Genomic DNA, 16,860 nt, shown 5'->3' with positions numbered 1-16,860 from the left:
AAGAGAAAATCTATACTTTTTGTTATTGTGCTCTTACCTAAATAATAAAATAAAACACTTAAAAACTCCATGATAAACAAGAAAAAATAGATCATCGCAGTAGAGGAAACATCAAATCCTCGCAAAAAAGGAAATACTACATCTTCACAAAAGAGGAGATACCAAATCCTCTTGAATGAGGTGCCAAAACTCAGGTCCATCAACAAAAATAGATTGAGGACAAATACAAATCTGTTTGATGTGTGCTTCTGCAAAAATACGGGCCGTATCAAGTAATAAAGTGATAAGTCAAGTATCGTTCTCATGAGAATTTGCTACTTGAGTACTAAACTATGAATGAAGCGATTATTTGTGCTAATGATTGATGAAGGTAAGTGTAAATGTAAATGAGCAAAGTAAAATTGATAAATCTAATTAAAATTAATAAAGAGTAAGCAAATAAATTCTAAATCTAAATACAATTAAACTAAATAACGGGTAATCTAAATCAAATACTAATTAATGGTAAAAACGATTCCAGATTAGAGATTTATGCATAAATTAATTGGGATTTGTCATGGTTATATTAATTTTAAGGGAAAATAGAGTTTAAAGGTGATTGATTTTAAATTTTTCTTTGATATCTTTTTCAAGCAAACCAAAGCGTATTTTTAAAAAACCAAACCTACTTTTGTACGATATTTGATTAACTTAAAACTTATTAAGTTTTGTAATTAATCAATAAATCCTCTTAAAAGCCTAGTTTATTTCTAAATCTAGATGATTTTAAGTTTTAATCCTTGATTATTTATTAATAATTTTCACCTTTCGGTCTTTCAATCAAAGATTAATGTAATACCCAATGGGTACTAACATTAAGCAAGTAAATTAGGCACACAAGGAAATAATCAAAGCTCATATTTATATAAAATATAGAATAACCAGTCCAAATCCATAAATTAATCTAAAACATATTTTTCAACTCTGAAATCTAAAGATTCTGCTCGCTAACATTAATATTTACAAGATGAAATGATGGAAAAGTAAAGAAAAACATGATAAGGGATTAAAAATACAAAAATCCAGGTAGAAGAATCAAAAACTCTGAATCCTGGAGCTTTCAGAAATGGCGGCAGTAGCTCCTTTCTCCAGAATTGATGGCGTGTGGAAACCTAATATTTTATTTATTTATTTTAATTAGCTAACAATAATTTAATATAATTAAAAAAAAAAGAAAATATATAAAAGGTTTCCTCTTTACTGATACTTGTAATATATATATATATATATATATTTCGGTAGATAGTGGAACGACAGGGACGTGGAGTTGGTTTCGGTGGATGAACGGGACGCAGAGCCAACTCTTTTGTGTGTGTGTGTGTGTGTGTGTATATATATATATTAAAGTTATTTTATTTTATTATTATTTGATATTTTTCTTTTATATTTTGGGTGTGTAGGAGATTTAAATATTCAATCTGTCAGTTGAAATTATCTCTCTTCCATTGAAAATAACCATTGTCTTGAAGGTTCCAGGTGAAAGGTAATTATAGTACATGGCACCGTTCTAGTCCTTTTTAAAATTTTTTAGCATTAAAATTATTATTAAATAAAATTTTAAATCAATATTTTAACAATTATTTTACATGTGATTTTCTAGAGTTTTATTTTATTATTGAATTTTATTCCGATTTTGATTAAATAATTGATTTTATCAATTATCTTTGCATTAGAGCCATTAGGATTCTGGGAACAGGCTTTTAATGTCTTTTATATTGATTGATATCTAATTGTGGAATTTACAGATATGTTACATGAAATTAATTTGAGATTGATTTGATCTTGTTGACTCTTTAAAATTGTTGAAATAAATTGTTGGAATTACACTGTCAGTTATTATTCATTATCTGAAATCTTTGGGTTGATTTTGATTGTTTTTGGAAATTGATTTTATGTTTTGAACCTGTACTCAGTATCTGTATCTGCTATCTGGCTCTGCCGTGTGGACTATCACCGTATTAGGTTGCATTGTTGAGTCATGCATCATTGCAATTTATGGTTTGCATTAGTATCATATGCATTGATATCTGTGAAGGAGGAGGAAGGTATCTAATATCTGGTAGCGCGCTTGCCATCTGGCCTTTGATGATGTTGGGTATCATCACCCTGGTGTATTGTACCATAAAATTTTAATTGAATGAATTTCTTATACATATATATTTTATGAAATTATTTTTATTAATGATTTGATAGCATGAGCATGATTTTATTGAATAAAAATTTTTTTGTAAAATTAATCAAGCGTCTGCCTGTTCCTATTCTGTTGTGTGCTATAATTATCATTCACTGTGTATTAGCTCAATCCACGTTTTCTCTGTCTATTATCTGTTTCAGATCAGTAGAATTCTACAGCTGATTCAAATATTCAGCCTATTTTCTAGAGAGGGACAATCTTTGATTTGTTCTCATGGAAGCTCGAATTTATTTTTCCTCGAGCTAATAATTAGTTCAGTTTATTGAACAGTTTAAGTTTTTATTTGAAATCTATAGAGACTCCGCAGTTACTTATGAGATATTCATGATGTTTATTCAGTATTTTATTTATTTGGATTTTATCATTTGGAATTAGTAAGTGATAATATATTTATTCAAGATACTATGATAAGGCTTGCGTAATTTAAGAATACTTAAATTATGCGCCAGTCACGACACAAAATTTTGGATCGTGATAAAGTTGGTATCAGAGCCCGGTTGAAGTCTAGTAAACTTGCGGAGCATAGGATCCTTAACGTCTTTTTAGTTTATCATTGCTTTAGATGTCTGTGTCCTTCATATGTTTTCACCTGTCTTAATTTGGCTCACATTTTCATATTTAATGCTTGTTTATTAAAATGAATAGGTGTCTGGGTCTGTTAGACGTAAAAGGAGAACTAGGGCCAAGGATCTTAATGGTGCAAACCTTAATCCAACAGGGGAAGTACCACCTCAAACTATTAATTAGACATCTGAACAGACGCCTATGGCTAAGACTGGGGCACAACCATTCCAATTAGCTACTGCAACTTAAGCACCTAGAGCTGGTCAGGTTACTGTGGCAGATCTGGCAGTGAGATTGCATGCAGTGAATCGTGCTGTTAATACTATAACTGAGTACATTACAACTCAACCACATAAACCAGTGGTTGGCCCTATTTCAGCACCAGCTCAGGATAGGGCTTGATTCCTTGACTCTACAGACTTTTTCGAGCTAAAACCAAAGGAGTTCAATGGAGAGGATGCATTAGCTGATCCCTTAGATTTTCTAGATGACATGGAGAGGTGTTATGACACTATGGGTTACAGTAGTGCTAGGATGGTGATGTTGGCCGGAAATCAGTTTAAGGGAGTTGCTAGTGAGTGGTATCTCTTTAAGAAGAATGGGTGACCTAAAGGTTCTATCCTCTGGCCTGAGTTTCACTCTCTCTTCTTAGAGCGATTTCTCCCTGCTAATGTTCAAGAGGCTAAGGCTTTGGAGTTTGAAACCTTGAAGCAAGGCAACATGACAATTACATAGTATGAGATGAAGTTTACCAAATTATCTCGCTTTGGTAAACACTTGATTCCAAATGAGGAGAAGAAGGCTCGCAGGATTAAAAGGGGCTTACGAGACAGGCTAATTGATTGTGTAGCTCCTTTACGATTACCTAAATATGAGGAGGTGGTTGATCGGGCTAGACATATGGAGATATATGATGATGAACGTTGGGCTCATGAACAGCACAAGCGGTTTAAGAAAGATAGTCAAGGTAATCAGTTTAACAGAGGACAGAGTCATCAGGGTTCTTATCAGAGTAATAATTAAGTTTCTCAGTCTACAGTTGGCAATAGGGCACATCAATCTGGAGTTGGTCAGGGACGTGAGCAGAGGACTCATGCAGGGAATGCTTAGTATAGTCAGATTAGCACTAGGCCTGTTTCCACTCCTTGTCAGCATTGTGGTAAGCTGCATAAGGGCATTTGTCATTGGGTCACTGGAGCATGCTTTGGTTATGGACAGCTGGGACACCATAGACAAAACTGTCCTACTAGTGGGACAACTTAGGGTACTGGTTAGGCAGCACATTCTACTCCCTCTCAGGTTCAGCCAGTTTCACAGTATAGTGGTAGAAGTCAGGGTTCTGGTGGTTGTGGTCAGGGTGGTGGAGGTTCTGGTGGTAGAGGATTTGCTCAAACTCAGGGACAAATATCTAGTGGTAAAGGTCAAGCTAGGGTTTTTGCTTTGACTCAGTAGGATGCTCAGGCATCTAATGCAGTAGTGACAGGTACACTTTCTATTTGTTCATTTGATGCTAGAGTCCTGTTTGATCCGAGTTCCACTCATTCCTTTGTTTCTCCATACTTTTTCATGAGATTTAGTACACTACTTACTTTGTTAGAGTATCCTTTATCTATATCAACACCTATGGGGAATGCAATAGACACTGATATGGTGTATAGGGGATGTATAGTTCACATTGGAGATAGGGAATTAGCTGCAGGTCTTGTTTCTTTGGATATGTTTGAGTTTGATGTGATTTTAGGCATGGATTGGTTAGCCACTTATCACGTTTCATTGGATTGTCATAATAAAGTTGTACTCTTTAAAATTCCTGGGGAGGTAGAATTTCAATTTCAGGGAGATCGCAGTATATCCTCTAGTAATCTTATTTCGGTAGTGAGTGCTTACCGATTATTGCGAAAGAGGTGTAAGGGGTATCTAGCTTATGTTAGAGACATTCAGGTAGAAGGTGCAAGTTTGGAGAATGTTGCAGTGGTTAAGGAGTTTCCTGATGTGTTTTTAAAAGATTTATCAGGTTTACCCCGGGAGTGAGAGGTAGAGTTTGGTATAGACTTAGTTCCTGGAACTGAGCCCATATCTATGCCACCTTATCGTATGGCACCCACAAAACTTAAGGAGTTGAAGGAGGAGTTACAGGACCTACTAGATAAGGGGTTTATTTGCCCTAGTGTTTCTCCATGGAGTGCTCCTATGTTATTTGTGCAGAAGAAGGATGGGTCTTTGAGAATGTGCATTGATTATAGGCAATTGAATAAGGTGACTGTGCGTAACAAGTATCCTCTTCCACGCATAGATGACCTGTTTAACTAACTTCAAGGTGCAAAGTGTTTTTCCAAGATTGATCTTCGATCTGGGTATCATCAATTGAGGGTCAAGAAAGAAGACATACTCAAGACGACCTTTAGGACTAGGTATGGACACTATGAATTTCTTGTAATGTCTTTTGGTCTTACCAATGCTCTAGCCGCTTTTATGGATCTCATGAATAGAGTTTTCAAGCCTTTCTTAGATTAATTTGTTATAGTGTTCATCGATGACATTCTAGTGTACTCAAAGAGTAAAGAGGAGCATGAGCAGCATTTGAGAATTGTCCTTTAGACCTTACAGGAACACAAGCTATATGTTAAGTTCTCAAAATGTGAGTTTTGGTTAGATAGTGTGGCTTTCCTAGGCCATACAGTATCTAAGGATGAGGTATGTGTTGATAAGAAGAAAGTTGAGGCAGTGCTTTATTGGCCTAGACCCACAACTGTGTCAGAGATTCGTAGTTTCTTGGATTTAGCAGGGTATTATAGACAGTTTGTTCAAGACTTCTCTAGTATTACAGCACCTTTAACTAAGTTGACATAGAAAAATGTAAAATTTCAGTGGTCTGAGGCTTGTGAAAAAAGTTTTCAGGAGCTTGAGACTCGTTTAACTACAACACCAGTCCCTTCTGTCTGGATCAGGGGGTTATGCAATCTAGGATTGGTTTAGGATGTGTTTTGATGCAGCATGGACGGGTTATTGCATATGTTTCTCGTCAGTTGAAAAGGAACGAGCAGAATTATCCAACTCATGATTTGGAAATGGCTGCTGTAATTTTTGCTTTAAAAATTCTGGAGGCATTATTTGTATGGTGAGACTTGTGAAATTTTCACTGACCACAAAAGTCTCAAATACATCTTTGACCAACGTGATCTTAATCTTAGGCAAAGGAGATGGATAGAATTGCTGAAGGATTATGATTGCACCATACAGTATCACTCTGGAAAAGCTAATGTGGTGGCTGATGCTATAAGCAGGAAGTTTTCTGGTAGTTTAGCCCATATATCTACCAAAAGGAGGCCTCTGATTGGTGAATTACATGAGTTGTTAGATCAGGGAGTAGAGTTTGAAATCGTAGCTGGATTATTCATAACACATTTTCTAGTTAGGCCTATCTTGATTGATCGAATTAAGGCTGCTCAAAAGAGGGATTCTCAGTTGTGTAAGATTATAGATAATATTCATCAAGGCCAAGCTCAAGGGTTAATGTTAAATCATGATGGAGTTCTTCGTTATGGCACTAGACTTTGTGTCCCCAATGTTGATGAGTTGAGAAGAGAAATCATGGAGGAGGCACACCATTCTGCTTACACAGTACACCCAGGTTCAACTAAGATGTACTGTGATTTAAGGGAGCATTATTGGTGGGGTGGCATGAAGAGGGATGTTGCAGACTTTGTTACTAAATGTTTGACTTGTCAACAGGTTAAGACAAAACATCAGAGACCATCTAGGTTACTTCAACCATTGCTTATTCCCGAGTGGAAGTGGGAGCACATTGCTATGGACTTTGTTGTGGGTTTACCTAGTACACGAGGTGGTTACAATGCAATCTAGGTGATAGTGGACAGATTGACAAAATCTGCTCATTTCCTTCCTGTGAAGACTACATATGACTTTGCTAAACTTGCAGAGTTGTATATAAACAAGATTGTTAGTCTTCATGGTGTTCCAGTTTCCATTGTCTCTGATCATGGTACTCAGTTTACTTCTCGATTTTGAAAGAAATTCTAAGAAGCTTTGGGAATACGAGTAGAATTTAGTACTGCTTTTCCCCCTTAGATAGATGGACAGTCAGAAAGGACCATACAGACATTGGAGGACATGATTCGTGCATGTGTTATGAATTTTGGTGGCTGTTGGGATCATCATTTGCCTTTAGTGGAGTTTGCTTATAATAATAGTTATCAGGCAAGTATAGAGATGGCTCCATATGAGGCATTACATGGTCGAAGGTGTAGGTCGCCGATTTATTGGGATGAAGTTGGAGAAAGAAGGCTTACTAAACCAGAGTTGATACAGTTAACTTTAGAGAAGGTTCGACTAATTCGTGATAGACTTTTGACTGCTCAAAGTTGATAGAGAAGTTATGCTGACCCTAAGCGTAAAGATGTAGAGTTTATGGTTGGTGATCATGTATTTCTAAGAGTTTCACCTATGAAAAGAATCATGAGGTTTGGGAAGAAAGGGAAGCTTAGCCCTCGTTTTGTTGGTCCATTTGAAATTTTAGAGAGAATTAGAGCAGTTGCTTACCGTTTAGCCCTTCCACCTAGTTTTGCACATGTACATCTAGTTTTCCATATTTCTATGCTTAGGAAGTATGTACCAGATCCATCTCATGTTTTGCAACCTCAGACCATACAATTTAAGGATGATATGTCATATGAGGAGCAACCAGTAAAGATTTTAGATCGACAAATTAGGAAACTCTGATATAAGGAAGTAGATTTGGTCAAAGTCTTATGGCATAATCACTCAAGTAGTGAGACCACTTGGGAGGCAAAATTTGAAATGCGAGACAAATATCCTTATTTGATTCTTCATGTTAGAATTTTGTCCGTTTAAAATCGGGGACCGAATTTCTTTTAAGGGGGGAAGTATGAGGAAACCCAATATTTTATCTATTTATTTATTTATTTATTTTAATTAGCTAACAATAATTTAATATAATTAAAAATAAATAAATAAAAAAAGGTTTCCTCTTTACCGATACTTGTAATATGTATATATATATATATATATATATATTAAAGTTATTTTGTTTTATTATTATTTGATATTTTTCTTTTATATTTTGGGTGTGTAGGAGATTCGAATATTCAATCTGTCAGTTGAAATTATCTCTATTTCATTGAAAATAACCATCGTCTTGGAGGTTCCAAGTGAGTGGTAATTATAGTACATGGTATCGTTTTAGTCTCTTTTAAAATTATTGTAAGGGTTGGGCTCCAACCACTAGAGGAATTGTCCGCTTTGACCATAAGCCTCACGGTTTTATCCCATAGGTGGAATGGAGAACTTTCCTGAAGGTCACCCATCCTAGGATTTCTCTCAAGCGAGCACGCTTAACCCTGGAGTTCTTCCAAGTCTCCAGGCCGTTTCACCAAAAAGCGCTTTTAGTGATTAGTTTCCCCATTTTATATATCATTACTTTTTGAACCCAAGACCATCTCCATACTTTGCCGATGTGGGATTTGCCTAAGGGACCTTTCTCTCCCCCTTTCGGGACTCAGCGTCCTTGCTGAGGTTTGCCCCACCATCGCCCAAGAGGACACCCGAGCGGCTTTGATGCTAATTGTAACGGTTGGGCTCCAACCACTAGAGGAATTGTCCGCTTTGGCCATAAGCCTTACGGTTTTGTCCCATAGGTGGAATGGAGAACTTTCCAGGAGGTTATCCATCCTAGAATTTCTCTCAAGCGAGCACGCTTAACCCTGGAGTTCTTTTAACTCTCTAGGCCATTCCACCAAAAGGCGCCTCTAGTGATTAGTTCTCCCATTTTATATATCATTACTTTTTAAACCCAAGACCATCTCCGTGCTTTGCCGATGTGAGATTTGCCTAAGGGACCTTTATTGTAACAGTCGGGCTCCAACCACTAGAGGAATTATCTGCTTTGACCATAAGCCTCACGGTTTTGTCCCGTATGTGGAATGGAGAACTTTCCAAGAGGTCACCCATCCTAGGATTTCTCTCAAGCGAGCACGCTTAACCCTAGAGTTCTTCCAACTGTCCAGGCCATTCTACCAAAAGGCACCTCTAGTGATTAGTTTTCCCATTTTATATATCATTACTTTTTGAATCCAAGACCATCTTCGTGCTTTGCCGATGTGGGATTTGCCTAAGGGACCTTTCTCTCCCCCTTTCGGGACTTAGCGTTCTCGCTGAGGTTTGCCCCACCATCGCCCAAGAGGACACCCGAGCGACTCTGACGCCAATTGTAATGGTCGGGCTCCAACTATTAGAGGAATTGTCCGCTTTGGCCATAAGCCTCATGGTTTTATCTCATAGGTAGAATGGAGAACTTTCCAGAAGGTCACGCATTCTAGGATTTCTCTCAAGTGAACACGCTTAACCCTGGAGTTCTTTCAACTCTCCAGGCCATTCCACCAAAAGGCGCTTCTAGTGATTAGTTCTCCCATTTTATATATCATTATTTTTTGAATCCAAGACCATCTCCGTGCTTTGCTGATGTGAGATTTGCCTAAGGGACCTTTATTATAACTGTCGGGCTCCAACCACTAGAGAAATTGTCTGCTTTGGCCATATGCCTCACGATTTTATCCCATAGGTGGAATGGAAAACTTTCCAGGAGGTCACCCATCCTAGGATTTCTCTCAAGCGAGCACGCTTAACTCTGGAGTTGTTCCAACTCTCCAGGCCATTCCACCAAAAGTTGCCTCTAGTGATTAGTTCTCCCATTTTATATATCATTACTTTTTGAACCCAAAACCATCTTCATGCTTTGCCGATGTGGGATTCGCTTAAGGGACAATTTTCATGACCTAAAATTTTGTGTCATGACCGACGCATAATTTAAGTATTCTTAAATCATGCAAGCCTTATCAGAGTATCTTGAATAAATATATTGTCACTTACTAATCCCAAAAAAATGATAAAATCCAAATAAACAAAATACTGAATAAACATCATGAATATCCCAAAAGTAACTGCGGAGTCTCTACAGATTTCAATTAAAAATTTAAACTGTTCAATAAACTAAACTAATTATTAGCCCGAAGAAACATGAATTCGGGTATACCATAAGAACAAATCAAAGATTGTCTCTCTCCAGAAAATAGGCTGAATATTTAGATTAGCTGCAGAATTCTACTGATTTGAAACAGATAACAGACAGAGAAAACGTGGTTTGAGCTAATGCTCAGTGAATGATAATTATAGCACACAACAGAATAGGAATAGGCAGACGCTTGATTAATTTCACAATAAATTTTCTATTCAATAAAATCATGCTCATGCTATCAAATCATTAATAAAAATAATTTCATAAAACATATATATATATATATATAATTCATTCAATTAAAATTTTATGGTACAGTGCACCAGGGTGATGATACCTCACGTCACCAAAGGCCAGATGGTAAGCGCGCTATCAGATATTAGATACCTTCCTCCTCCTTCACAGATATCAATGCATATGATACTAATGCTAACCATAAATTTCAATAATGCATGACTCAACAATGCAACCTAATACCCTGATAGTTCACACGGCGGGGCCTGATAGCAGATACAGATACTGGTTACAGGTAGCAATTCAAAAAAGAAAATCAATTTTCAAAAATCAATCAAAATCAATCCAAAGATTTCAGATAATGAATAATAACTGGCAGTGTAATTCCAACAGTTTATTTCAACAACTTCAGAGAATCAACAAGATCAAATCAATTTCAAATCAATTCCACGTAACACATCTGTAAATTTCATAATTAGATATCAATCAACATAAAAGACATTAAAGGCCTGTTTTCGAAATCCTAATGGCTCTAATGCAGAGATAATTGACAAAATTAATTATTTAATCAAAATCGAAATAAAATTCAATAATAAAATAAAACTCTAGAAAATCACATATAAAATAATTATTAAAATATTGACTTAAAATTTCATTTAATAATAATTTTAATGCTAAGAAATTTTAAAAAGGACTAAAACGGTGCCATGTACTATAATTACCACTCACCTAGAACCTCCAAGACAATGGTTATTTTCAATGAAAGTGAGATAATTTTAACTGACAGATTGAATATCTGAATCTCCTATACACCCAAAATATAAAAGAAAAATATCAAATAATAATAAAACAAAATAACTTTAATATATATATATATATATATATATATATATATTTCGGTGGATGGTGGAACGACAGGGACGTGGAGTTAGTTTCGGTGGATGGTGGAACGACAGGGACGTGAAGTTGGTTTCTGTGGATGAACGGGACGCAGAGCCAACTCTTTTGTGTGTGTGTGTGTGTGTGTGTGTGTGTGTGTGTGTCTGTGTGTGTGTGTGTGTATATATATTACAAGTATCATTAAAGAGGAAACCTTTTATATATTTTCTTTTTTTTTTTTTAATTTTAATGCTAAGAAAATTTAAAAGGGACTAAAACGGTGTCATGTACTATAATTACCACTCATCTGGAACCTCAAAGATAATGGTTATTTTCAATGGAAGAGAAATAATTTCAACTGAAAGATTGAATATTTAAATCTCCTACACACCTAAAATGTAAAAGAAAAATATCAAATAATAATAAAACAAAATAACTTAATATATATATATATATATATATATATTTCAGTGGATGGTGGAACAACAGGGATGTGGAGTTGGTTTCGGTGGATGAACGGGACACAGAGCCAACTCTTTTGTGTGTGTGTGTGTGTGTGTGTATATATATATATATTAATTATATTAAATTATTGTTAGCTAATTAAAATAAATACATAGATAAAATATTGAGTTTCCACATGGCATCCTTCCTCCTTCTCTCTTTGTGATATTCTTTCCTCTTTTTTTTTATTGTTTCTTCTTTTGGAAAAAACTAGAAAATGATGCTTTTATATGGTCCCAAAAGTTGTCCTAAAGTAGGTCCAAAAATAGATAAAAGCTAATAAGTTGATAGAAAATGAGGTGTAAAAATATCCAGGTCAACAAAGTTTTCGACGTTTTGGGCTATCTGCTTAGGGTATTGCTTACCCTAAGTAACATTTTCAATAAATTTTGGCTTCTACATAGCCTATCTGCTTAAAGTTAAGCAGTACCCTCAGCAAATCTTGGCAGGTTTGTGTTAAAATGAGTTTTTCGCTCATGCTTGAGTTCCAGTTTGACTTGAGCCGCACCTTTGTCGCATACCCTAAGCAAGATCTCAAGTAGAATCCTAAGCAAATCTTGGTAGGTTTGTGGATGAAAACTTGAATATGTTAGAATTAAGCTGTGCTTAACTTGCGACTTACCTTAGGTTTTAAGTTAAGCAGTATGACATACCTTGAGCAACATTATAAGTAGGATCTCAAATAAATTTCGGTCAAGTCAATCTTCCAAGGTTTGATTCTTTAACTTTTCTCCATGCTTAAAGGGCTCTAAATTTCTTTAAATCACTTTCTAATGCATTCATTGACCTTCAATTTGCCACAAAACCTATTAAAAACATCAAAATTACAAAAATCAAATATAAAGTAACTAAAATCAGCAAATAAGCTAAAACAAAGCTAAAATCATAAAAAATACTTAATTATAAGAGCAAAATGGATACAAACCTACCCTAAAATGTCTATATGAAATTAGTGCAACACTGTTATAAAAGGATATAGATATGAAAATTATTAGGAGAAACACAATAAAAAACCAAAAAAAAAAAAAGAGGGAAAGGCAACTACTGGTGAAAATACTTAACGATGGCCACCCCAAAATGCTCACAAGGAGAGAAGGAAAAGAAAGAAGAAGAGAGTTTAGAGGAGGCAGCTAGGGTTTCTTTTTCTATTATTTGGGTAATTAGTACTCTCAAGTCTTAGCTTTAAAGATGTAGCTTGTAACACCCCCGCTGTATAGCCTGGTATATTTCACTGTTCCGGTGACCGGTGTCGGTCCGGACAATTAATGGGATTAGGGCCACACTTAAGACAATTTGAGAAGCTATAAATGCAAATAATTAGTAATGTTTAATTAGTTAACTATAAATAAGAAAAACAGAACATAAGAGGTTAAACGAGCCGAGAGTCACAGCGATGAGTGACCTCCTCGGGAATGACTGCGAAGTCATTTTAAACTCAAATTTCGAATCGTAAAAAGTGACGCTGCGGTCCTTAGGACCCTTATGGACACAGTGGAAAAGAGAAAATCACGAAAATGAACTGTTAAGTTAGTCAAATAATTAGGTCAGGGAGCCGGAAGAAATATGGAATTATTTGCAAACCGGGATGAACCGGCGAGGGGCGATTTGGTCAATTAACCCCGAGAGCTGACTCCTGACCTAACTATCAAATAAAATCAGAGAAAAGAAAATTTCGGAATCGAGAATTAAATTAAAGAACTAATAGAAAAAAAAAAAAAAAGAGAAAAGGAAAGAGTTTGGAAAAGTCAAAAGTTATGAAATCATGCATGATGTCATAACTAAATTAATAAATTAATTAAATGGATTTAGTGGTCTTCCATAAGCAAAAAAAAAAAACGTATAAAGGAAAACAAAAGAAAAAAAGATAGAAAATCTCTTCTTCTTTCTTCTTCCTTGCCACCCCACTTTCCTCCCAAGTTCCTCCATTAATGGTCCTCCATTTAAGCTTATATTTAAGCTTAATTTCCTTCACTTAATCCAAATAACTCCCTTAAAAACCTCCCTAGAGCTTGTTAGTGTAACTTAAGAAGAAGATTACAAGAAGAAAGAAGAGTTAAGGATAGGGTTTGAAGCTTTAAGTTGAGGTTAGTATGTTAACTCCTTATTTTTCCATTTAAATGCATAATTAGTGTTTGAAATGAGCCTAGAACTTGATTAAATGAAACAAATATGGGAAAGGACCCTTGCTAAAATTTTGGCCTGTTTGAAGGGAGTATGAATTGCATGAATTTAAGGGTTTGAATGAGTTTAAAAGCTTTGATTAGTTGAATGGTTAAGGTTAAGTGCACTAATTGTAGTTAAATGCATGAGATGAGTAAGTTAGGGTTTTGAATGCTAGGGTTTGTGAACCAAAAATGTGAAAAGTAAGTAAATGGCATGTTTGACCAATTGTGAACTGAAAAATGGTTAATAATGACCAAAAGAGATGTGTGGGAATTATTAGAATGGAAGGCAAATTCGTAGGTTTAAAGGTCATGCTGCTGGCAGCATGACCAAACCCACTTTGAAGGACCAAAACTCAAATTTTACAAGCCTAATTGATATGCCACCAATTGGAGATGAAAATAGACATAAAAGAGCACAATTTTCATTAAGGAACCATGGCCAAAAACTGACCAAAACTTGGTGAAACAATTGACCAAAGTGAGTTGATAGCAAGCTGCCACTGCACTAAACTGACCAAATGAACAGTAACTGTTCATTTGGTCAAAACTCGAGTTAGACAGGTCAAATTGACCTGAAATTTGGCCAGGGGTTAGAGGGCATATAGATCTAAAACTTTCATGAAGAACATCACCCCAGATTATGCCATTAACCCTTTCAAAATCATTGAGCAAAATTAAATTACTGTACCTGCAACTCTACAGATTTTCAGTTGAGCAGTAAGGTTTGGATGGCTATAACTCTCTCTAGAAAACTCGAATTTAGGCGATTCTTGAACCGATGGAAACCTAAGACATAGTAGAACATTTCATATGGAGAAAGTGAAACCAAATTATGAACTTAACTTGATCAAATTACTGACCAAAATTGGATCAAAATCTGCCAGAACCCAAGATATCAGTATGAACAGTGCACGTGAACAGTAAACTTGTTTTGGCCATAACTTGAGCTACAAAACTCCGATTGAGGTGATCCAAAAATGAGAATACACTTAAGACAATAAGGAACATTTTCTATGAAGGAAGTTTTGTCAAACTCCAACAGTAGATCGACCAATGAAATAGTGCAACTTCGGAGCACAAAACCGAAAATTGGCAATTTTGCCAAAATGACCTAAACTTTGAGAAAATGACCGAAACCAACAAGTTTAACGACCAAAATGTGGTATGTGGGTGAAGTTGGAGTTCCCATACCTATTAAGTCTTAGAAAGTCAACTATTTGACTGGAATAGTGCAGTGAATAGTAACCCGAAACACAAAATTTCGAGAACGTCGAATTTAACACGTTAGAGCTAGGTAAATGTGAAGTTAAGTTTATTTTGGATTTATTTTAAGTTTTAGTACTGAAACATTGGAAAATTTCGTGTTTCAGTGGAAAAGAATACCGAGACAGAACCCGAGGAGTCGAGTCAAGGCCAACAGGCGACTCGTTTGAGGTTTGTGCACAACATATACTTTTATAATCATCTTTTGCATATTGTTTTGAATAATGTGAAATATTGGATTATTGCATTCTTATGATGTTTGATTTAAATTGTGAAAGTTATTGTGTATATTTGAAATGACAATGGTTAGCAAATTGTTAAGATAAGTTTTGAAACCACAGTGTCATGACCATATATTTGAATACCTCACTAGCACGACTAGTGGGGGTAATTAGTTTCGAATTTTGATTCCTTCTCTGGAGAAGTGTTGAGGTGTGCCAGTAGAAGAGGATGTGAATGGATATCCATATATTTGAGCTAGCTAGCCTTGTGATGTGATTTCTCTTTAGCCTCTGGCTATTGAGATTCATGTGATTTCTCTTTAGCCTCTGGCTATTGAGATTCTATTTGTTTCGAATGGCATGATCTAACTGTGGGTTTTATGAAATGTGTTTTGATACTTTGAAATGAACCTGGTTTGCATTAAAATCTCATAATTTATGTTTTGTGTTTAATGCTCATGTTTAGTCAAATTTTTGAATAAATGTGATTTAAGTTTTGCATAAAGATTATTTTAGTATGTTGTGCACCACTGAGTCCTAGTACTCAGCGATAGCTTTTATTGCTGTCGCAGATACAGAGACTAGAGGAGCAAAGAACCGAGTCTTGAGGATTGAGGATCGTCGCTTTGAAGCTATCGGGTATAATTTATACCCTGATCGTAAATATTTATTTTGATGTATGTAATGCACAGAAATGTATGGACATGTGAAGATGGGTTTTGAGCAGCTTGTATAAAATCTGTATAAAATTTGTAATAAACTTTAGTTTGGATTTTCTTAATGTAAATTTTTGTATGATGTATACATAAATTGTTTATCTTTAAAGAAATATGAATGTATGAAATTGATTGACTGTACCTTGAGGACTATTGAATTTTGAACTTGAGAAATTTATTGAAATGATTGTGAAATTGATTGAGTTTGATTGTGAAACCGAAGTAGTGGTTGAGAAAAACTTTTAGAAGTGCTTTTTACAGGTATTTGAAGAACTGTTTTCTCAAAATACAGAGGAAACTCTGTCAAAATTTTTATAAAAATTGCGGAAAAATAAAATGGGCCAAAATTTCCAATTAGCTTTCAACTTAATTACATGTTTTAAATATTTATTAGAAATGCTCACCACTTATCAAAAAGAAGAAAATTGTTTTAAAATCCCTTGTAGGGTACTTAATGAGTTATCGGTAGGTGAAGTTCGGTAGTTCATTAGGTATTCTACGGGATCATGTTATGCCTTACAGAGGGGTAAGGTGTGACATAGCTAGAAAGTAAATAAGAAATTTTGTGTTTATGTTCCTCATATCTACCATGATATGATACTAAGATATTTGATATTAGAAGTTTTAACCGTGAAAAAACTTTACGTTTATTCTTTAATTATGAAAGTTTTCATTTCAATACTTCTAATTTGTTGATAGAGAGATCACTTTTTGCCGTAAAATTATTATTATAGTTTTGTAACTTTTTGCCGTCAAATAATTATCATAGTTTTACTATTTTAAATTCTAACAATTTTCCTCTTTTAAAATTTTCCTCTTTTAAAATTTTCGATTAATAATAGGTTTCTATGTTTTCTTTACAAAAGCTCAAACCAATTTTTATATTTTTTTTTGAAACTAAGTAATTTTTATAGTTAATTATTCTAAAAATATTATAGTTAATTATGAAAAAGGTTGTTCATTTAATTTCAAATATAACCCAACTTCAAAACTTTATAATTTTAAAAAAATAAATGAAATATACAAAAGC

Source organism: Hevea brasiliensis, chromosome 8 (assembly GCF_030052815.1).
Source record: "Hevea brasiliensis isolate MT/VB/25A 57/8 chromosome 8, ASM3005281v1, whole genome shotgun sequence".
NCBI classification, from domain to species: Eukaryota; Viridiplantae; Streptophyta; class Magnoliopsida; order Malpighiales; family Euphorbiaceae; genus Hevea; species Hevea brasiliensis.
Note: the sequence above shows the minus strand (reverse complement) of the source record.